Genomic DNA, 23,272 nt, shown 5'->3' with positions numbered 1-23,272 from the left:
AAAAAACTCCCAAACCTTTACAGTATCATTATGCATCACATGCTAAATTATACACCATAGCATTGGAATTAATGTGCAGTCAGTTACCTGAAATATTCATCAATCCAAACAAGGAATATTTCCCATCCTGTTTAGGTAGCTACCATTCCTTTTATATGTGCAATTTATCTCTGTTACCAACTGATGCATCATTACATCCATCTTCACGGTAATTAAATCCATGGAAGCAGGTATTTAAATCCCAAAGGGGTGAAACAAAGCCTCACATCCAAGTTTGAGTTCAAAGCTGGCTGAAAATACTGAGCTCCATGCTGACTGAAACTGAACTGTTGGTTAGAAAGGTGATCACTGGTTTCTTTTTAGGACAGCTCAGCATTTGGAAGAAAAGGAAAGCCCGAGAGGAGACCAAATAGAAATCTTTAAAATTGTGAAAGGGTTTGATAGAGTAGACATAGAGAAGAGGCTGAATTTTTCTGGCAGGCCCCGTGGTGGTGGGCATGGAAGAATGAGTGTTTCCCCTCCAACCCCCTAAACTTACTGGTCTAGGTGCTGTTTTTTTAAAATAGCTGATGTACATCCCATCGAAGGCGCATCCAAGTTGAGGCGCCCTCTCAGTCCCCGACCTGCCTCAGCAGCGCCCGCCTCTCCCTTGGGGCTGCCGAGGCTCCAGAGCTGCCGACCGGCAGCATCTGGGGTCTGCCTGCCATCCTAAATAGGACGGTGAGCTCGGAGGCGATCAATTAGGAGGCCACCTCTGGGAAGATTGCTCCGCCGGTGCCACTTGAGTGCAGGCCTGGGTCCCCTATTTGGTTCCGACTTTGGAGTCCCGAAGCCTGCAGCAAGATCTAGCCTGATATTTCTACTGTGCGGAGTACAAAACTAGTACAAATCGTAGAATCCTACAGCACAGAAGGAGGCCATTAACCCACATATTCTACACAAAAAAAGTAGTAAATACAAAGGGTACAGACTAAATTAGTTTAGTTTTTTAGTTTAGAGATACAGCACTGAAACAGGCCCTTCGGCCCACCGAGTCTGCGCCGACCATCAACCACCCATTTATACTAATCCTACACTAATCCCATATTCCTACCACATCCCCACCTGTCCCTATATTTCCCTACCACCTACCTATACCAGGGGCAATTTACAATGGCCAATTTACCTACCAACCTGCAAGTCTTTTGGCTTGTGGGAGGAAACCGGAGCACCCGGAGGAAACCCACGCAGACACAGGGAGAACTTGCAAACTCCACACAGGCAGTACCCAGAATTGAACCCAGGTCGCTGGAGCTGTGAGGCTGCGGTGCTAACCACTGCGTCACTGTGCCGCCCATAAACTTAATAGGTTAAATACTTAACTATTGTCTAGAAATGGTCAGAATATCTAGCCCGATCTGATTTTACAGTAATCAGCCTCTGCCTTACTTCACTGGCAGCAATTCTGTCACAACTAATAATCCTCTTGTGTGAGCTGTAATGCCTGCTGTGGGATCAGAAAGAACTGTTTGTGCTTTTAAGTGGGAATCAATAGTCAGTACTAACCATATGCCTTACTTGGACTGTTCCTGAAGGCCTTCAAGTAAACAACACAAGTGACTCGCTAGAAGGTCGCTGTGGAAATCAATTCGACAAGAGGTGAGCAGTGCTAGTCTACACACAGTCAGCAGCCAGAGGAAACGTACACAGAGAAGAGTTTCATAGGAACAGGAGTAGGCCATTCAGCTCCTCAAGTCTGTTCTGCTGTTCAATTAGCTCATGGTTGATCTGTATTTTGTCTCCATCTACCTGCTTTGGTTCTGTAACTCTTAATAACCTGCCCGAACAAAAACCTCTCAATCCCAGTTTTGAAATTTTCAATTGACTCCCAGCCTCAACAACATTTTGCAGGGGAGAGTTCCAGAGTTCCACTATCCTTTGTGTGAAGTTTCTTTTTCTGACATCATCCCTGAATGGCCTAGCTCTAATTTTAAGGTTAATGTGGATTCTTACATCAGAGGAAATAGTTTCTCTCTGTCTACCCAATCAAATCCTTCAATCAGCTTAAACAGCTCAGTTAGATCACCCCGTAATGTTCTATACTCAAGGGAATACAAGCAATACAATCTTCACAATTTAACACTTTAAATTTAGAAAATATTTTATAATTATAGTTTTGCTTTAAAAAATTATGAGGGCACATTTACATTAAGCTTATTATCTTTTTAGTAAAGAAGTTATTCAATGGAATATGTGTTGAAATGATTATAAATCCAAAGATATTGTATGAATGCCACACAAAAAAGGGAGCTGGTTGAGTTCCAGTATGTGTCCAACATCTCTACATATAGTTATTTGGAAGTGCAGAACTTGAGTATTGGTGAAAATAGAGATATGTTGTTTAAGCTTTTTGTCTTGCACTCATCAGGACAATCCACATGAATACCAATGTAAGGGTAAACAACAACTTTATACAGTATGAGAAGAGAGTGTTGATAGGTTGGCACATGTGGCGTTTGCTACTAACAGGATGCTGCCGTCAAGCCAAAAAGATGTCCTGCCTATCACACAAAGGAGTAATGTGAAATATGAATTTCAATGCCAGTGTGATGCTCGGTATTTCGGCCGTATGTCCCAAAGACTGGCAGATCGTATCAAAAAGCATGTTCCTTCTGCTGTTTGTAAAGGGCAAGGTAAGGGCCGTACCCAACCAGCCCGTGCTGGCAAAACTCAAAACACAGTGTCATCGCATTAGATGTGGTTCCGCGATTGGACAACATTTGCTAAATAATCCTCAATGTGCTAAGAATTACGCTGACAACCAACTTAAGATTGTCAGTAGGGCTCACAGTGTGGCGCATTTGCACATACTGGAAGCTCCATGAGTTTCTCTATTCTCAGCAATACTCAATCTCTACATATAGAAGCTAGGAGGATCATTGGGGTTAGTGGCACCAATCCCTATGGTACCCCCTGGAGCTTGCTTGATTGCCTCTGGGAAATTTCTCAGTTTTTTCCAAATTTGGCCTGTGTGTTTTTTTTCCGGGATATTGCATTGGTGGGGGGTGGGGGGGGTGGGTGGTAGTTGGTAGGATGGGAGGGGAGGAAGAATGGAGATGATGGCGTGTGGAAGTTACGCCATGCCAGAACAGGAAGGCTTAATAGGTCAACTCGTCTTTTCTTGAACTGTTTCATTTGTTCGTGAGGATGGAGAGTGTATTGCTGGACTGCAGCAAAGCAACAGCTGCTACCAGCACAGAAACTGTCAAGAAACAAAGTGAAGCCCTCATGTAAAATGGAAACTGTATTAATCACAATCAAAGTAAGGAGGCCCAAAGGTATCAATTCTAATCATGGAAGGGCCATGACCACAGTTTTAACCATTTGGACTCTGCTCTTTGTGTTTATGATCCTGCCTTTTGATTATTATAAGATACACAAGGTATTTTTACTGCTCTAAATTTAATAGACCATCGAGTGCCAATTCACAAATTCAAGGAGGCTAATTCTGACTTTGTGCGAATGTAAAGTGGGTGACAGTGAGTTGCCAGCCCATTTTACATCTCTCAAGTTTTATTGCCATTGAAATCAGTGCAAAAGAGGCTGCCGAGTTACTCAGTACTATTACACAAAGTCCAAATGACCTCCAATACACCTTTGGGTCGCACTTCATGTGCGCAGTCCTGGTTATCCTATCTTAGCATGATTTTTTTTAAAATATTCATTCACGGGATGTGGGCATCGCTGGCCAGGCCAGCATTTATTGCCCATCCCTAATTGCCCTTGAGAAGGTGGTGGTGAGCTGCCTTCTTGAACCGCTGCAGTCCATGTGGGGTAGGTACACCCACAGTGTTGTTAGGAAGGGAGTTCCAGGATTTTGACCCAGAGACAGTGAAGGAACGGCGATATAGTTCCAAGTCAGGATGGTGTGTGACTTGGAGGGGAACTTGCAGGTGGTGGTGTTCCCATGTATTTGCTGCCCTTGTCCTTCTAGTTGGTAGAGGTCGCGGGTTTGGAAGGTGCTGTCTAAGGAGCCTTGGTGCATTTTGTAGATGGTACACACTACTGCCACTGTGCGTCGGTGGTGCATGGAGTGAATGTTTGTAGATGGGGTGCCAATCAAGCAGGCTGCTTTGTCCTGGATGGTGTCGAGCTTCTTGAGTGTTGTTGGAGCTGCACCCATCCAGGCAAGTGGAGAGTATTCCATCACACTCCTGACTTGTGCCTTGTATATGGTGGACAGGCTTTGGGGAGTCAGGAGGTGAGTTACTCGCCTCAAGATTCCTAGCCTCTGACCTGCTCTTGTAGCCACGGTATTTATATGGCTACACCAGTTCAGTTTTCGGTTAGTGGTAGCCCCAGAATGTTGATAGTGGGGGATTCAGCGATGGTAATGCCGTTGAATGTCAAGGGGAGATGGTTAGATTCTCTTTTGTTGGAGATGGTCATTGCCCGGCACTTGTGTGGCACGAATGTTACTTGCCACTTATCAGCCCAAGCCTGGATATTGTCCAGGTCTTGCTGCATTTCTACACGGACTGCTTCAGTATCTGAGGAGTTGCGAATGGTGCTGAACATTGTGCAATCATCAGTGAACATCCCCACTTCTGACCTTATGATTGAAGGAAGGTCATTGATGAAGCAGCTGAAGATGGTTGGGCCTAGGACACTGCCCTGAGGTACTCCTGCAGTGATGTCCTGGAGCTCAGATGATTGACCTCCAACAACCACAACCATCTTCCTTTGCGCTAGGTATGACTCCAGCCAGCGGAGGGTTTTCCCCGATTCCCATTGACTTCAGTTTTGCTCGGGCTCCTTGATGCCATACTCGGTCAAATGCTGCCTTGATGTCAAGGGCAGTCACTCTCACCTCACGATAAGTATTTTATTTATTTTATTTTTTATTTAGAGATACAGCACTGAAACAGGCCCTTCGGCCCACCGAGTCTGTGCCGACCAACAACCACCCATTTATTCTAACCCTACAGTAATCCCATATTCCCTATCACCTCCCTACACTAGGGGCAATTTACAACAGCCAATTTACCTATCACCTGCAAGTCTTTGGCTGTGGGAGGAAACCAGAGCACCCAGCGAAAACCCATGCAGACACAGGGAGAACTTGCAAACTCTGCACAGGCAGTACCCAGAATCGAACCCGGGTCCCTGGAGCTGTGAGGCTGCAGTGCTAACCACTGTGCCACTGTGCCACCCATAGTACTTTGATCTTCAACTGGCAACTGCAACAGAAGCACAATTGTTCATTTTTTTTTTAAAAGGACCATACAAATTTAAGGACACAGATTTTAGTAATTGGCAAAAGAACCATAGGGGAGATGAGGAGAATTTTTATTTTACACAGTGACAGCTATTTGTTGTGATCTGAAATGCACTGCCTGAAAGGGTGGTGGAAGCATATTCAGTTGAAACTTTCAAATGGGAATTGGATAAATATTTGAAGGGAAGAAATTTACAGCGTTATGGGGAAAGGGCAATGGAGCTTATGGATAGTTCTTTCAAAGAGCTGGCACAAACATGATAGGCTGAATGGCCTCCTTCTGCGCTGTATCATTCTATCATTCTATGATACCACCTCTGCACGTCTCGATTATATTAAACGACAGCAGTTGTCTCTCAGTGAATCTAAAGCAGTCATCAAATACTGACTTAACTTGACTGATTATTTATGGACTATATCGGAACTGTGTTCATGAACTAAATTCAGTAAGTGTATTGGAATTCTTATAGGTCCAGTGATTGTTCTGCAATTGGCCTTCTTTCATGCCAACATAATCAATGGCTTGTTAAAAATCCCTGGTGTATCCACAACTTCTTGTTCTTTATTACTTAACTGTTTTTGTACACATTTAATGTCCAGAGGATGGAAACATATCTGGAATTTCAAAATGTAAACAAGACTCTAAACTAAGGTACAGTATTCCTGCTAAAAACACATCTGTGTTTAAAAGTATCTGTCAGTAAAAAGAAAACTCCTCCTATTGATCTTTGCTGTCATTTTACTCTATTTCTGAAATGTTAGTTTTTGTACTCAGCCTTGGCTTGACAGCACCCTTTGCTGTTTCACTAAACTTAGTCAAGTCTCTCCATCTTTGAGAGATGTTCATAGAATCCTGTCTTGCATCATCTTTCAGATGAGATGTTAAACTGAAGCCCCATCAGCCATCTCACGTGGATCTTAAAAATCCCATGGCACTGTTTCCAAGAAGAGCAGGGGAATTATGCCCAGTGTTCTGATAAATATTTATCCCTCAATCACCATGACAAAAACAGATGATCTGGTCATTATCACATTGCTGTTTGTGGGAGCTTGCTGTGCACAAATTGGCTGCTGTGTTTCCGACATTGCAATAGTGATGACGCTACAAAAGTACCTCATTGGCTGTGAAGCACTTTGGGACATCCTGAGGTTCTGACAGGCACCATCTCAATGTACATCTTTTTTTTCCTTCTCGTTTACAGCTGTTTATATGTATTGGAGTGCTGTCAGAAGTGGATTCCCGAGTAACCTCCTCAAGGTGGAATGTTCATTCATAATCACATAGCTGACATTCTAGTATAATAGACACTTGACACATATAGTGGATCTATTCATAAAGAAATGATAGAAATACATCTGGCTGCAGGTGTAGAAAGAATGTACAAAGATACAGCTGTTGTGGAGTCTTATCCTTGAATATTCCATCAAGAATATATGTTACAGAGAATTGCATTGAATTTACAGCACAGAAACTGGCTATTTGGTTCAATGGCTTATGCTGGCGTTTATCCTCCCTAGCTTCTGCTTAATTGCAACTATGTTATTCACCTCAACTACTGCTTTTGGAAGTAAGTTCCACATACTAACCGTTCTATGGGTAAAGAAGTTTCTCTGGAACCCCTAAATGGATTTATTAGTAACTATCTTATATTTCTCACCACTAATTTTGAATTCCCCCCAGGTGAACAGAATATTCCCGTTCAACTTGTGAGCCTGACGATAAAGAAGCTGCCTCCAGAAGCGCTGTCCAATTAGGGATGGCAAGCGACCTGAGGGCATGGGAGGGCTAATCAGAGCGGCCGAATTGAAGTAACAGCAAAATACTGCAGATGCTGGAAATCTGAAATAAAAACAAAGTGCTGGAAATACTCAGCAGGTCTGGCAGCATCTGTGGAGAGAGAAGCAAAGTTAACGTTTCATCAGAACTGGCAAAGGTTAGAAATGTAATCGATTTTAAGCAAGTAAGGCAGGGGTGAGGGGGAAAGAGAACAAAAGGAAGGTATGTGATAGGACAGAGGGCCAGAGAGATTAACTGACAAGGAAGTCATGGGGCAAAGTCAAAGAGTGTTTTAATGGTGTGGTGAAAGACAAAGCTTTAGAGCAGAGAATGTTAGTGATAGAATAATGAACAGTCCTCACCAAAAGTACAAACATGAAAAACCCAGGCACATGGTAACAAAGTGATTTTTTTTTTAAGAGATACAACACTGAAACAGGCCCTTCGGCCCACCGAGTCTGTGCCGACCAACAACCACCCATTTATACAAACCCAATAGTAATCCCATATTCCCTACCACCTACCTACACTAGGGGCAATTTACAACAGCCAATTTACCTGTCACCTGTAAGTCTTTGGCTGTGGGAGGAAACCGGAGCACCCGGCGAAAACCCACACGGTCACAGGGAGAACTTGCAAACTCTGCACAGGCAGTACCCAGAATCGAACCCGGGTCCCTGGAGCTGTGAGGCTGCGGTGCTAACCACTGCGCCACTGTGCCGCCCCAATGAAACATAATAAAATAATAACAAAAAAGGGCCAGTCATGCTCTGGAATTATTGCACTCAATGCTCAGTCTAGAATGCTGCAGAGTGCCTAATCAGATAATGAGGTGCTGTTCCTCGAGCTTGTGTTGATGTTCACTGGAACACTGCAGCAGGCCAAAGACAGAAATGTGGGCATGAAAGCAGGGGGGTGAATTGAAATGGCAAGCAACCAGAAGCTCAGGATCATGCTTTCGGACTGAGTGGAGGTGTTCGGCAAAGCAGTCACCCAATCTGCGTTTGGTCTCCCCAAAGTAGAAGAGACCGCATTGTGGGCAACGAGTACAGTATACTAAATTGAAAGAGGTACCAGCAAATCACTGTTTCATCTGAAAGGGACTGGTGGTCTGAGGTGTATTTGTTTTAATGCAAGAAGTGTAGTAGGTAAGGCAGATGAACTTAGGGCTTGGATTAGTACCTGGGAGTATGATGTTATTGCTATTACTGAGACTTGGTTGAGGGAAGGGCATGATTGGCAACTAAATATCCCAGGATACCGATGCTTCAGGCAGGATAGAGAGGGAGGTAAAAGGGGTGGAGGAGTTGCATTACTGGTCAAAGAGGATATCACAGCTGTGCTGAAGGAAGGCACTATGGAGGACTCGAGCAGTGAGGCAATATGGGCAGAACTCAGAAATAGGAAGGGTGCGGTAACAATGTTGGGTCTGTACTACAGGCCTCCCAACTGCGAGCGTGAGATAGAGGTACAAATATGTAAACAGATTATGGAAAGATGTAGGAGCAACAGGGTGGTGGTGATAGGAGATTTTAATTTTCCCAACATTGACTGGGATTCACTTAGTGTTGGAGGTCTAGATGGAGCAGAATTTGTAAGGAGCATCCAGGAGGGTTTTCTAGAGCAGTATGTAAATAGTCCAACTCGGGAAGGGGCCATACTGGACCTGGTGTTGGGGGAATGAGCCCAGCCAGGTGGTTGAAGTTTCAGTAGGGGACTACTTTGGGAATAGTGATCACAATTCCGTAAGTTTTAGAATACTCATGGACAAAGACGAGAGTGGTCCTAAAGGAAGAGTGCTAAATTGGGGGAAGGCCAACTATACCAAAATTCGGCAGGAGCTGGGGAATGTAGATTGGGAGCAGCTGTTTGAAGGTAAATCCACATGTGATATGTGGGAGGCTTTTAAAGAGAGGTTGATTAGCGTGCAGGAGAGACATGTTCCTGTGAAAATGAAGGATAGAAATGGCAAGATTAGGGAACCATGGATGACAGGTGAAATTGTGAGACTAGCTAAGAGGAAAAAGGAAGCATGCATAAGGTTTAGGCGGCTGAAGAAAGACGAAGCTTTGAAAGAATATCGGGATTGTAGGCGCAATCTGAAATGAGGAATTAAGAGGGCTAAAAGGGGTCATGAGATATCTTTAGCAAACAGGGTTAAGGAAAATCCCAAAGCCTTTTATTCATATATAAGGAGCAAGAGGGTAACTGGAGAAAGGATTGGCCCACTCAAGGACAAAGGAGGAAAGTAATGCATGGAGTCAGAGAAAATGGGTGAGATTCTAAACGAGTACTTTGCATCGGTATTCACCGAGGAGAGGGACATGACGGGTGTTGAGGTTAGGGACAGATGTTTGATTACTCTAGGTCAAGTCGGCATAAGGAGGGAGGAAGTGTTGGGTATTCTAAAAGGCATTAAGGTGGACAAGTCCCCAGGTCCGGATGGGATCTATCCCAGGTTACTGTGGGAAGCGAGAGAGGAAATAGCTGGGGCCTTAACAGATATCTTTGCAGCATCCTTAAACACGGGTGAGGTCCCGGAGGACTGGAGAATTGCTAATGTTATCCCCTTGTTTAAGAAGGGTAGCAGGGATAATCCAGGTAATTATAGACCGGTGAGCCTGACGTCAGTGGTAGGGAAGCTGCTGGAGAAGATACTGAGGGATAGGATCTATTCCCATTTGGAAGAAAATGGGCTTATCCGTGATGGGCAACATGGTTTTGTGCAGGGAAGGTCATGTCTTACCAACTTAATAGAATTCTTTGAGGAAGTGGCAAAGTTGATTGATGAGGGAAGGGCTGTAGATGTCATATACATGGACTTCAGTAAGGCGTTTGATAAGGTTCCCCATGGTAGGCTGATGGAGAAAGTGAAGGCGCATGGGGTCCAAGGTGTACTAGCTAGATGGATAAAGAACCGGCTGGGCAACAGGAGACAGAGAGTAGCAGTGGAAGGGAGTTTCTCAAAATGGAGATGTGTAACCAGTGGTGTTCCACAGGGATCCGTGCTGGAACCACTGTTGTTTATGATATACATAATGATTTGGAGGAAAGTATAGGTGGTCTGATTAGCAAGTTTGCAGATGACACTAAGACTGGTGGAGTAGCAGATAGTGAAGGGGACTGTCAGAGAATACAGCAGAATATAGATAGATTGGAGAGTTGGGCAGAGAAATGGCAGATGGAGTTCAATCAGGGCAAATGCGAGGTGATGCATTTTGGAAGATCCAATTCAAGAGTGAACTATACAGTAAATGGAAAAGTCCTGGGGAAAATTGATGTACAGAGAGATTTGGGTGTTCAGGTCCATTGTTCCCTGAAGGTGGCAACGCAGGTCAATAGAGTGGTCAAGAAGGCATACGGCATGCTTTCCTTCATCGGACGGAGTATTGAGTACAAGAGTTGGCAGGTCATGTTACAGTTGTATAGAACTTTGGTTCGGCCACATTTGGAATACTGCGTGCAGTTCTGGTCGCCACATTACCAAAAGGATGTGGATGCTTTGGAGAGGGTGCAGAGAAGGTTCACCAGGATGTTGCCTGGTATGGAGGGCGCTAGCTCTGAAGAGAGGTTGAGTAGATTAGGATTATTTACATTAGAAAGATGGAGGTTGAGGGGGGACCTGATTGAGGTGTACAAAATCATGAGAGGTATAGACAGGGTGGATAGCAAGAAGCTTTTTCCCAGAGTGGGGGATTCAATTACAAGGGGTCACGAGTTCAAAGTGAAAGGGGAAAAGTTTAGGGGGGATATGCGTGGAAAGTTCTTTACGCAGAGGGTGGTGGGTGCTTGGAACGCGTTGCCAGCGGAGGTGGTAGACGCGGGCACGATAGCGTCTTTTAAGGTGTATCTGGACAGATACATGAATGGGCAGGAAATAAAGAGATGCAGACCCTTAGAAAATAGGCAACAGGTTTAGATAGAGGATCTGGATCGGCGTAGGCTTGGAGGGCCGAAGGGCCTGTTCCTGTGCTGTAATTTTCTTTGTTCTTTGTTCTTTGAGTGTTTGGGGCCTTGGATGGTGAGGAGAGAGGAGGTAAAAGGGCAGGTATTAAACCTTCTGCGATTGCCTGGGAAGGTGCCGTGGGAATGGGGACTAAGTGTCGAGGGCAATGGAGGAGTGGACCAAGGTGTTGTGGAGGGAACAATGCCTTTGGAATACCATACCATATGACCATACGAATTAGTAGCAGAAGTAGGTCAATCGGCCCGTCGAGCCTGCTCTGTCATTTAATAAGATCATGGCTGATCTGTTTGTCTCGAATTCCACACTCTCATCTACCCCCAATAATCTTTGATTCCTTTGCCTGACAAGAAGAATGCTGACAGAGGAGGGAAGGGGAAGATGCATTTGGTGGTGGCATCATGCTGGAGGTGGCGGAAATGGTGGAGGATGATCCTTTGGATGCAGAGGCTGGTGAGGTGTAAAGTGAGGGCAAGGGGAACACTGTCGCAGTTCTGGGAGGGAGGGGAAGGGGTGAGGGTAGAGGTGCGGTAAATGGGCTGGACACGGTTGAGGGCCCTGTCAACCACAGTGGGGGGGAAGGTTCAGTTGGGGAAAAAGGAAGACATATCAGAAACAGTCTTGTGGCAGGTTGCATCATCAGAGCAGATGCATCTGAGATGGAGAATGGAATGGAGTCCTTACAGGAAACAGGGTCTGAGGAAGTGTGTTCGAGGTAGCTGTGGGCGTCAGTGGGCTTGTAATGAATATTAGTGGACAGTCCATCCCCAGAGATGGAGACAGAGAAGTCGGCAAAGGGAAGGGAAGTGTTGGAGATGGACCATGTAAAGGTGAGAGAAGGGTGGAAGCAAAGTTGATGAAGTTTTCCAGTTCGGGGCAAAAGCAGGAAGCGACACCGATACAGGATTCGCCTGAATTGAAAGGTGGCCAGTAGACCTACTGTGAATGCTGCTGAGGTGAATGGAAAAGGAGAGTGCAGCACAAGATGAAGGCACCATCCTGTTGACTAGACTAACAGCTAATTCCTCACGCCCAGCACTATCCGGTGGATCCATCTGCAGGTGACAAGCAAGTAATTGCAAGCATTTGGCTGCGGATATCCAGAGGATTGCCAATTTTGTCCTTTAAACTGACCTCATGGCACCCCAACCTCCCACTCTGCCCTCGCCTCCTGTGAATAGGCAAATTGCTGACACAGCGGGAGACATGTGCACCATGAGTAAAATTCCATAGCCTTCCAAAAATGCCCACTAATTGTCTCCATCATTACCTTCATTGGCTTCCTGCCACTGTCGGGTGGGTTACTGTCACTGCTCTGAAGCTGCCTCTGGTAAAAGTGTGAGGAAGCGGGAACATGTCGGGGAGCCCGCCTGACACAATTATTTGCCATTTTCCTGCCTCCTACCCACTTCCAAACCCACCTCCAAGATGTTGGGAAAATTCCTCCATCTTCTCTACTTCTACCCTATCAAACCCTGTCATAATCTTAAAAACCTCTATTAGGTACACCAGTCAACCTCTTCACTAGAAGAAAAAACCCAGCCAGTTCAGTTTTTTCTTGATAGTTAACATCAGGTTCAATAAAATCTGCAGCATTTTGTTTACTTTCTGAACCTGCAGACATTAACAGCTGATGGAGATTAAACGAATGAACAGAATAATTCACGTCAGTTTCAGGTATCAACATCAGATGGAGATTAAATGAATGCATGGAATAATTAAGATCAGTTGTGGACATTAGTAGAGAAGAGCACTTGTGCCAGACATTAAACTTAATTCTTCCGTTAGCTGCAATAAATTATCAGCCAGATGGCAAGCAAAGACATTGTGCTAGTTTGATTCCAGCAATCCATCTGCTTACTCAATGTTTTAATAAAGCCAGCATCAACGTATAACAATTAAAATCAAATTGAAATGTACTTGATGGAAATACTAGATTCTTTAGATAATGATACCATAGTTTGAGGTTTCTTAAACTACAGCTCAACAGCTGTTGATCTATAGCTTAGCACAGCCAATTTTCACTGAACCAGTAGCTGAAGAACATAAAGCTAGATTTAAAGATAGGTCTATAGAATTGACTATATCCAAACCAATATATTTCTCATACTGGCATAATCGATTCCCTCCCTAACTTAGTGGATCTCTATTTAGTGAATACTCAAGAGAAATAAAACCAAATAAAACAAATCTCATAATGAGTTTGTAAACAAACCACAACAGATAAGTGGAGGATAAATATCAGGAACATAGAGCTGATTTATTAAGAAAAATCTCCAGCCGTGATTTTGCTAGACTGTACAAAGTCTTAATGTTCAGTCACCATTTGCCTTGGCCATTCTCTTGCAGAAGAGTCCTGTGTAATAGAGACAAATATCTTACCAACATTAAGAATCAACTATAAGAACGGTCTGTAGATATTATCACTCGATTAGTTCAGTCTCTCCAGTATGGCTAATTATAATGGGGAGATGGTGGCATAGTGGTAATATCTTCTTCTTTGGCCTACTTGTCTCGAGACACAATGGGTTAGCGCCTAGAGGTGGTCAGTGGTTTGTGGAGCAGCGCCTGGAGTGGCTATAAAGGCCAATTCTAGAGTGACACACTCTTCCACAGGTGCTGCAGATAAAATTGGTTGTCGGGGCTGTTACACAGTTGGCTCTCCCCTTGCACTTCTGTCTTTTTTCCTGCCAACTGCTAAGTCTCTTTGGCTCGCCACTCTTTAGCCCCGCCTTTATGGCTGTCCACCAGCTCTGGCAATCACTGGCAACTGACTCCCACGACTTGTGGTCAATGTCACAAGACTTCATGTCACGTTTGCAGATGTCTTTAAAGCGGAGACATGGACGGCCAGTGGGTCTGATACCAGTGACAAGCTCGCTGTACAATGCGTCCTTGGGGATCCTGCCATCTTCCAAGCGGCTCACATTGGCCAAGCCACCTCAAGCACCGCTGGCTTTGTAGGGTGTATATGCTGGGGATGTTGGCCGCCTCGAGTACTTCTGCATTGGAGATATGGTCCTGCCACCTGATGCCAAGGATTCTCCATGGGTAGTGAAGATGGAATGAAATGAGACGTCACTCTTGGCTGACATACGTTGCCCAGGCCTCGCTGCTGTAGAGCAAGGTACTGAGGACACAGGCTTGAAACACTGGTAATATCACTGGATTAATAACCCAGAAGCCCAGGCTCTGGGGACATGGGTTCAAATCCCACTTTGGCAGATGGTGAAATTTGAATTTGATAAATAAATCTGGAATTGAAAGCTAGTCTAATGGTGAGCATGAAATTGACAATTGTTGCAAAAACCCATCTGGTTCACTAATGTCCATTAGGGAAGGAAATCTGCTGCTGTTACCTGATCTGGCCTATGTGTGACTCCAGACCCATAGCAATGTAGTTCACTCTTAACTGCCCTCTGAAATGGCCTAGCATGCCACTTAGTTCAAGCCAATTAGGGATGGGCAATAAATGCTGGCCTTGCCAGTGACACCCACATCTCATGAATGAATAAAAAAAAAGAAACACAGGCCCTGGAGGAGATGATTTTAATATAGTTCAAGGAGAAGTCCATTTCCATAGCTGAGAAGCTGATATGACAAAATCAAGAAATAAGCCCTTGATGGTGACTTTGCTGCTCTAAACCTCTCTTCTTGTAAGACTTTCCTTAAAATCTACGTCTTTAACCAAGCTTTTAGTCACAAATCTTAATATCACCTACTTTGGCTCAGTCTTCAGTTTTTCTGATTATAGGTTTCTCTGAAAGGTTTTGGGATGTTTTTTCCACATTAATGGTGCTTCATAGATGCAGGTTGTTGAATGAGTGAGTAAGGGAGTAGGCAGGAAGAGAAAACATAACAAAAGCTTTTAGCCTTTCTTAAAAAAAAAATGAACGAAATAAGCAACCTTCAAGCCTTCTGCTACCACCCATGCATTTAATGAGCTGTGAAATATTTCAGCACTGCTTCCTCTACCTTCATTTCCTTATGTATTCTTGGATACAATTCATCTGGACCTCTACTTATGAATACTTAATCATTCTAGTTTTTAATTACAATTTCAATAGTAACTTCAATTTCCTCCAGTAATTCAGATGCATCCTTTCTGCAGCCAACTAATGAAAAGAGTGTACCACCATTTCCTGTATTACAAATTGTAATAGAAAGAAACTTTTCCACTATATTCTCTGATCACACCACCAAATGCAGCAGATATGGTGAAAACACCATTAATCTTCTGCATTACTTTTTGCCCAGTCCACTTATGAGACGTGTAAATCTCCAACGTATACAGGCGAATTGGATATTATACAAGTGACATTTGGGGGAGACAGGTCAGAAGAATGAGTGCCCAACCTCCTCTAAGTATCTCAATTACAAAAAGAAATATTTTGGCATGTGGCCAGTCTTGATTGGTCATATGACACCTCCAGGACACTCAGAGCTTGTCCTCTGAAGACCTGGAAATGTCAAACTGGAAAGCCAAGAGGCAGCCGGCTCTCCTCCATCATGCCTGACCTCAGGTCCCAGAATATAGAGATCTCCGTCATGAGGAGAACCGAGGATGATAGTTGAAGACATATGCTCCACTAAGCAATGCTCTGGAGGAGCATGATACAATATCTGACTTTCCTCTTCCTTTGTGCCACCTCTCCAATCTCCTATTGGCCTCACTGATTTATTATCAATTCTTATTTATTAGGAATCCCCATTGGCACACTATCTGACCTCTCTCATCTTTAAGGGGGTCCTGTATTAGTGATGGTTCTTTACCCGTTATTCCATTTTAATTTATGTAATTAGAATCTCCATAATTACTTCTCTCTTTTTTCTGTGATGTACATACTATGCCATAATTAGACATCACCTTCAATTTGCCACAGTAGTCTACAGCAAAATCCAGTTATTTCCCTTTTTTGTCATAGATATTTACTCATCCAGCTCCAATTGCTGATCATCCAAAATTCTTTCTTATTACCAGTATTAACCCTCACTGTTTATTTGTTTTATTTCTTCAATTTATTCACTGATGTATTATAAAGGCTACATTAGAAAGCTCATATCTATTCTTTCCCAAACAGCGGGTTTACAATTCTAACTAGGAGATTAGACTCAGAAGTCAACCTGGTCTATGTACTGTGATGAAACCACACTTGCCAAATGGAAACATATCAATTTCATCATATGGAACACTATTTGAACTTTTACTGGACATTGAAAAAACGTGTTTAAAAAGACCACCAAGCATAATGGCTGAAAAAATTGGTTGCATATTTGCATTCTGAGAGAAAATTGAATAGAGAGACATTGGAAGTGCTCCCTGATTCAATTAGCAAGATTGGGCTGAGCAACTGTTATTATCCATATCTTGTCTATGTAAGAGCCAGCACTCTACCCCACCCCCACCACAGAGTGTGTCGAGTAAGCTTTGAAGAATCAACAACCCTCACAGGTGATGCTGTTTCAAACAAAGAGCTGGTCACATGATTAACCTGCTGGCCAACCTGGGAATTGATTGAATTATGCCTCACAGAAAGGTTTAGGGCAGACTGCAATTGAACTTCAAGAAGAAAACACCCCTTTCTCTCTGTCTCTCTCTCTCCAGCAAAGTTCCAGGGACCCATGGAAGCAGCTTAAGAGGACTTCTTCAGCCTTCTAGTACCAGAGAAACAAGTTTGAAATTGTGCACTTGGCCCCAACGAGAACTGCAAGTCTTAACTCCAATCAAGGTCTTTACATCCAAACCAAAAACAGTAACTGAATTCCATTTACTACTCCAAACCCTCCACCTTTAATTCTTTCTCTTCCTCTGTATCTATTTGCGTGTGTGTGTGATTATCGCATATGCATGTTAGCATGGTTGTGTTGCGTATTTTTAGTAACTTTAACTGAGTTAGAGTGTTAACATTAATAAACTTACATCTTTCTTGTTTAAACCTAAGAAAGCCAGTCTGATTGGTTCCTTTACAATTATGATTAGAGAGCAGTGAGTAAGGACTCACTGAGGTGTTAAGCTAAAATACTGTGATTTAAAAGTTAAACCCTGTTACAGACAAACCAGGAAAGGGGCGAGCGGGGAGCCTGAGACCCCTTCCTCACCCGGTCATATCAATACATACTTCTCATGGGTAGCTAGAAGCAAATCAGCTGTCTCTCAGCCAAGCAGCTGAATTGACTGCAAATGTGTGTGGATAAAATGAAGGAATAAAATGAAGGAGACAGAGGAAATATAATTAATAAGAAACAAAAATAATTATCTAACATTGAGTTTGAAGCAATATATACTTTCTCATCAGTTTTGTGTACTTTTCATTGTGATTACATTAATATTTTTATTTTCGATGCAAGATCTGTTTAAATGTGTCTCTCTTTTCCATCATTGTAGACCTGAAAGAAGAGCCCACTAGGACTGCCAGTGGTGTGAAACAAGACAACGCCTCACAAGATCTTCAACATCTTCAGTATTGCAGGCAACAGCTAGTTGCAGTTAATTGGTGTGATTGGATAGTCACGTTGGTGATGCTGCCCTTCTGATTTACAGATCTGCTCTGGGTAGACGGTACAATTGTGCAATAGCCTCTGGCAGAGGCAGTTGCTCTTGTCCATTGCCAGAGAGCTATGCTATGACCTGTAGGTATTTTGGTGGCATAATGGTGACACAGCTCCAATGGCAAAACAACCTAAGAGGAAAAAGGGGTTTGAGGAGCTGCACTAAAGGTGTAGGCAAGCAATGTTGCATAGGTGGAAATAAGCACTCTTGATAATGAATAGGATGTGGGATTTGAGTTAAATGCAAGGTTAACCAAGATTCCAAGATTTCACATGGTCTGGTTCAGTCTGAGTAAGTGTTCAGGGAGGGACTTGATTCGGTAGCAAAGGAGTGGAGCTTGCAGCAGGAGCCTAAAACAATAGCTTCAATCGTCCTGATGTGCAATTAGAAAAAGTTTGACTTACCTGGGAGTCGGAGAGGCATTGGACCTGCGTGGAAACAGCCTGGAAAGAGAGACTATAAATCGGGACCGAGGCTCGAGGCCCACACTCACCTAGGCGTCGGAGAGGCATCGGACCGGAGAGGAAACAGCCTGGAGTGGGAGACTATAAATCGGGACCGACGCTCAAGTCAGACACTTACCTGGGAGTCAGAGAGGCATCAGACCTGGGAGGAAACAGCGCGGAGTGGGAGACTATAAATCGGGACTCAGGCTCGAGGCCCACACTAACCTCACAGGCGGAGAGGCACACAGCAGGAGCTCCTTGGAATCAGCGCATGCTGAGTTTGAAAAAAATCCGTGGCGTCACAGCAAAGTCGGAAGCAGATTGGTTGGTGAGTATCTATTGTAAGTGTCTGTTTGTAAAGAGCTTGACTCATTCAATCCTTTTAGGCAAGGTGGGTTAATAATTGGATTTTGGAAAAAAGGTAGAAGGAAGGTAAAAGTTTTTTTTTCTTGAACTCTTAAGTACCTACTTTATACACACAGAAGGAGCTGATTGGTGAGTAATTTTACTTTCTACTTTCTAGTCTCCAGTTTAAAGTAAATAATCTGAAATCAAGCTTAAGGCATGAAAGGACAATTCAGCTGCGTGTAATTCCCATCCTGTGACATGTGGGGAGCCGTGGATGCTTCACGTGCCTAGATGATCACATGTGCAGCAAATGTTTCCAGCTGCAAAAACTTTGAGCTCCACGTTTTGAAACTCGAGTTGAGGTTGCAGTCACTGTGATGCATCTGCAAAGCTGAAAACAATGTGGATAGCGCGTTTAACAAAGTGATCACACCGCAGATTAAGAGCGTGCAGGCAGAGAGGGAATGGGTGACCACTAGGCAGTCTAGAAAGACCAAGCAGATACTGCAGGTGTCCTCTGAGTCTATCTCTCACTCACTAACCAGTTTTCTGTTTTGGATACTGGTGAGGGCAATGGTTTGTCAGAGGAATGTAGCAAGAGCCAAGTTTGTGGCACCACAAGTGGCTCAGCTGCACAGGTGGGGAGGAAGAAGTGTGGAAAGGCAATAGGTGATTCGAGAGTGAGAGGAACAGACAGGCATTTCTGTGGCTGTTATCGTGACTCCAGAATGGTATGTTGCCTCCTTGGTGCCAGGGTCAAGGATCTCACGGAATGACTGCAGGACATTCTTTCGGGGAAGGGTGAACAGCCAGAAGTCATGGTCCACATTGCACCAACAACATAGGTAGAAACAGGGATGAGGTGCTGAAAGCAGAATTTAGGGAGTTAGGAAGGAGATTGAAAAGCAGGACATTTAAGGCAGTAATCTCAGGATTACTCCCAGTACCACATGCTAGTGAGTGTAGAATTAGGAAGAATGAGTGAATGAACACGTGGCTGGAAAAATGGTGTAGGAGGGTGGGCTTTAGATTCCTGAGACATTGGGAGCAGTTCTGGGGCAAGTGGGACGTGTACAATTTGGACAGATTACACCTTAACAGGACTGGGCCTAATATCCTCACAGGGAGATTTGCTAGTGCTGCTGGGGAGGGTTTAAACTAGCTTGTCAGGAGGTAGGGAAGTCAGATAGGAGAAAAACAAAGCTGGTTAGGGTAAGTAGAAAATCTGTGAATGAAAGTGGGAAGCAATAGAAACAACTGCTAGAATCAACCAGGGTCAAAATACGGAATTGTGTTAAAAAGGCAAAATTAAAGGCACTCTATCTGAATGCATGCAGCATTCGCAACAAGGTAAGTGTGTTGATGGTGCAAGTAAAAGTAAACAGGTATGATTTAATTGCCGTTATGGAGATGTGGCTGCAGGGTGACCAAGACTGGGAACTGAATATTAAAGGATATTCAACATTTAGGAAGGACAGACAAAAAGGAAAAATAGGTGGGGTAGTGTTAATAATAAGGGATGGGATCAGTGCATTCGTAAGAGAGGATTTCTGAACAGAAGAACAGGATGTAGAATCTGTTTGGATGGAGCTAAGAAACAGCAAGGGGCAACAATTATTGGTAGGAGTGATTTACAGGCCACCAAACAGTAGTGGTAATGTAGGGCATGTTATAAATCAGGAAATTAGATGTGCATGTAGCAAGGACAATGCAGTAATCATGGGTGACTGAAATCTACGTCTAGACTGGGTAAATCTAATGAGCACCAATGCTGTGGAAGAATTCCTGGAATGTGTCTGAGATGGATTTCTGGAGCAATATGTTCAGGAACCAACTAGACAACAGGCTATTTTGGATCTAGTATTATGCAATGAGAAGAGCTAATTAATAAGCTGGTGGTAAAAGAACATTTAGGGAAACGTGACCATAGTATGATAGAATTTTCCATTACATTTGAAAAAGATGTAGTTCAATCTGAAACTAGAGTCTTAAATAAAAAAAAAGAGCAATTATGAAGGTATGAGGATCAAGTTGGTCACGCTGGATCGGAAAAATACATTAAAGGTTTGATGGTAGACAGGCAATGGCTAGTATTTAAAGAATTAATGCATTGTTTTCAAAAAACATGCATTCCTTTAAAGCAAAAGAACCCAATAGGGAAAATTAGTCATCCGTGGCTGACAAAGTAAGTTAAAGATAATATTAGGTCAAAGGGGGAGGCTTATAAAAAGTTGCCAAAAAAGTCATAGACCGGAGGATTGGGAGAATTTTAGAATCCAGCAAAGGAGGACCAAGAAATTGCTAAAGAAAGAGAGAAATGAATATGAATGTAAACTAGCAAGAAATATAAATACGGATTGTAAAAACTTCTATAGGTATGTAAAAAGGAAAAAATTAGCAAAGACAAACGTGGGTCCATTACAGACAGAGACAGAAGAATTTTATAATGGGAAATAGAGAAATGGCAGAGAAGCTAAATAATTACTTTGTGTCTGTCTTCAGATACAAGAAGTCTCCCTGAAATAATTGAGATGCGAGGGTCTAGTGAGAATGAGGAACTGAAAGAAATTAGGATTAGTAAAAAAGTAGTATTGGCGAAATTAATGGGACTGAAAGTTGACAAATCCATGGGACCCGATAATCTTCATCCTAGAGCGTTGAACGAGATGGCTGCAGAGATGGTGGATGCATTGGTGATCATCTTTCCAACTTATATAAATTCTGCAATGGTGCCTGCAGATTTAAGGTTGCATATGTAACCCCAATCTTTACAAAATGCGAGAGAGAGAAAACGGGGAACTACAGACTTGTTAGCCTGACATCGGTAGTAGGGAAAATATTATAAAAGATGTGAATACTGGACACTTAGAAAATAATGGCCTGATTGGACAGAGTCAACATGGATTTAGGAAGGGGAAATCATGTTTGACAAACTTGTTAGAGTTTCTTGAGGATGTTACTAGCAGAGTGGATAAGGGGGAACCAGTGGATGTGGTGTATTTGAACTTTCAGAAGGCTTTTGATAAAGTCCCACATAGGAGCTTAGTAAGTAAAATTAAAGCACATGGGATTGGGGGTAATATACTAGCATGGATTAAGGATTGGGTAACAGGCAGAAAACAGAGGGTAGGAATAAATGGGTCATTCTCAGGTTGGCAGACATGTGACCAGTGGGGTACCACAAGGATCAGTGCTTGGATCTCAGTTGTTCACAATCTATATCAATGATTTGGATGTGGGGACCAATTATAATATTTCCAAGTTTGTGGCTGACACAAAACTTGGTGGGAATGTGAGTTGTGAGGAGGATGCAAAGAGGTTTCAAGGGGATGTGAACAGGCTGAGTGAGTGGGAAAGAACATGGCAGATGGAATATAATGTGGAAAAATGTGAGGTTATCTATTTTGGTAGGAGAAACAGAGGTGCAGAGTATTTCTTAAATGGTGAGAGATTGGAAAGTGTTGATGTCCAAAGGAACCTAGATGTCCTTGTTTATAAGCCACTGAAAGCTAGCATGCAGGTGCAGCAAGCAATTAGGAAGGCAAACGGTATGTTAGTCTTTATCGCAAGAGGATTTGAGTACAGGAGAAAAGAAGTCTTGCTGCAATTGTATAGAGCATTGGTGAGGCCGCACCTGGAATATTGTGTGCAGTTCTGGTCCGCTTGCCTGAGCAAGGATATACTTGCCATTGAGGGAGTGCAGCAGAGGTTCACCAGACTGATTCCTGGGATGGTGGGATTGTCCTTTGAGAAGAGATTGAGGAGACTGGGCCTGTATTCTCTGGAGTTTAGAGAGATGATCTCATAGAAACTTACAAAATTCTTAAGGGGATAGACAGGGTGGATGCAGAAATGATTTTTTCATTGGCTGTAGGGTCTAGAAACAGGTGACACGATCTCAGAATAAAGGGCAAGCCATTAAGACTGAGATGAGGAGGAATGTCTTCACTCAGAGGGTTGTGAATCTTTGGAATTCTCTGCCCCAGAGGGTGATGGAAGCTCAGTCACTGAGTAACTTCAAGACAGCAATCGATATATTTCTAGTTGCTAATGACATCAAGGGATATGGGGATAGTGTGGGAACATGGCGTTGAGGTAGACAATCAGTCATGATCTAGAAGAGCAGGCTTGAAGGGCTGAATGGCCTAATCCTGCTCCTATGTTCCTAAGCTCTGATGCATCTGATGGAAATAATTTTGTTGACAGAATAGAGCTAACTACACAATGTCACAGGATGGTAGATGGACTTTATCGGATGACCTCTGTGGATTCACACTATGTCAGGAGTACAAAGTCATCCAATAAATCATGAAAATCCAGGAGAGAATTGTTATTGTTGTTATGACCAGATGAGAAAGGGGTCTATGGGGGGGGGGGGGGTTCCCTCTCAGCCTTTGCCTTATTTGGCCGTAACAGGTTTTAACTTTTAAAACACCATGTTTTAAGCTTCCTCTCTAATGGTAATGGCAAAAAAATCAACCAGACAGGTTTTCTTAGATTTAAACGAGAAAGGTGTAAGTTTATTAACCTTAAAACTCTAATTCGGTTAAAGCTACTAGAATACACAACGTGACCATGCTAGCATGCATACAGGAGAAACACACACGCAGATAGAGGCAGAAAGGGAGAAAGAATCAAGGGGAAAGGTTTGAAGCAATAGCTGGAATTTATTTACTGTCTTTTGAGTTCGATGTAAAGTCTTTGATTGCAGTTAAATCTTGCCATCTCATTGGGGCCCAGTGCACGCTTTCAAACTTGTTTCGATGGTTTTCTGTCTTGAGGCTTAGTTTCTTCCGTGGGTCCCTGTCTTTGCGTGAGAGGGAGTGAGAGAGACAGGGAAATGCTGTCTTCTTGAAATCCAGTTGCAGTCACTGCTTTTTGTGAGAGAGAAAGAGAGAGAGAGACAGGGACAGGTACTTCCTCTTCAGGT

Source organism: Heterodontus francisci, chromosome 6, assembly GCF_036365525.1.
Source record: "Heterodontus francisci isolate sHetFra1 chromosome 6, sHetFra1.hap1, whole genome shotgun sequence".
Lineage (NCBI taxonomy): Eukaryota > Metazoa > Chordata > Chondrichthyes > Heterodontiformes > Heterodontidae > Heterodontus > Heterodontus francisci.
The sequence above is the reverse complement of the archived record's forward strand: the minus strand, read 5'-3'. Positions refer to the sequence as shown.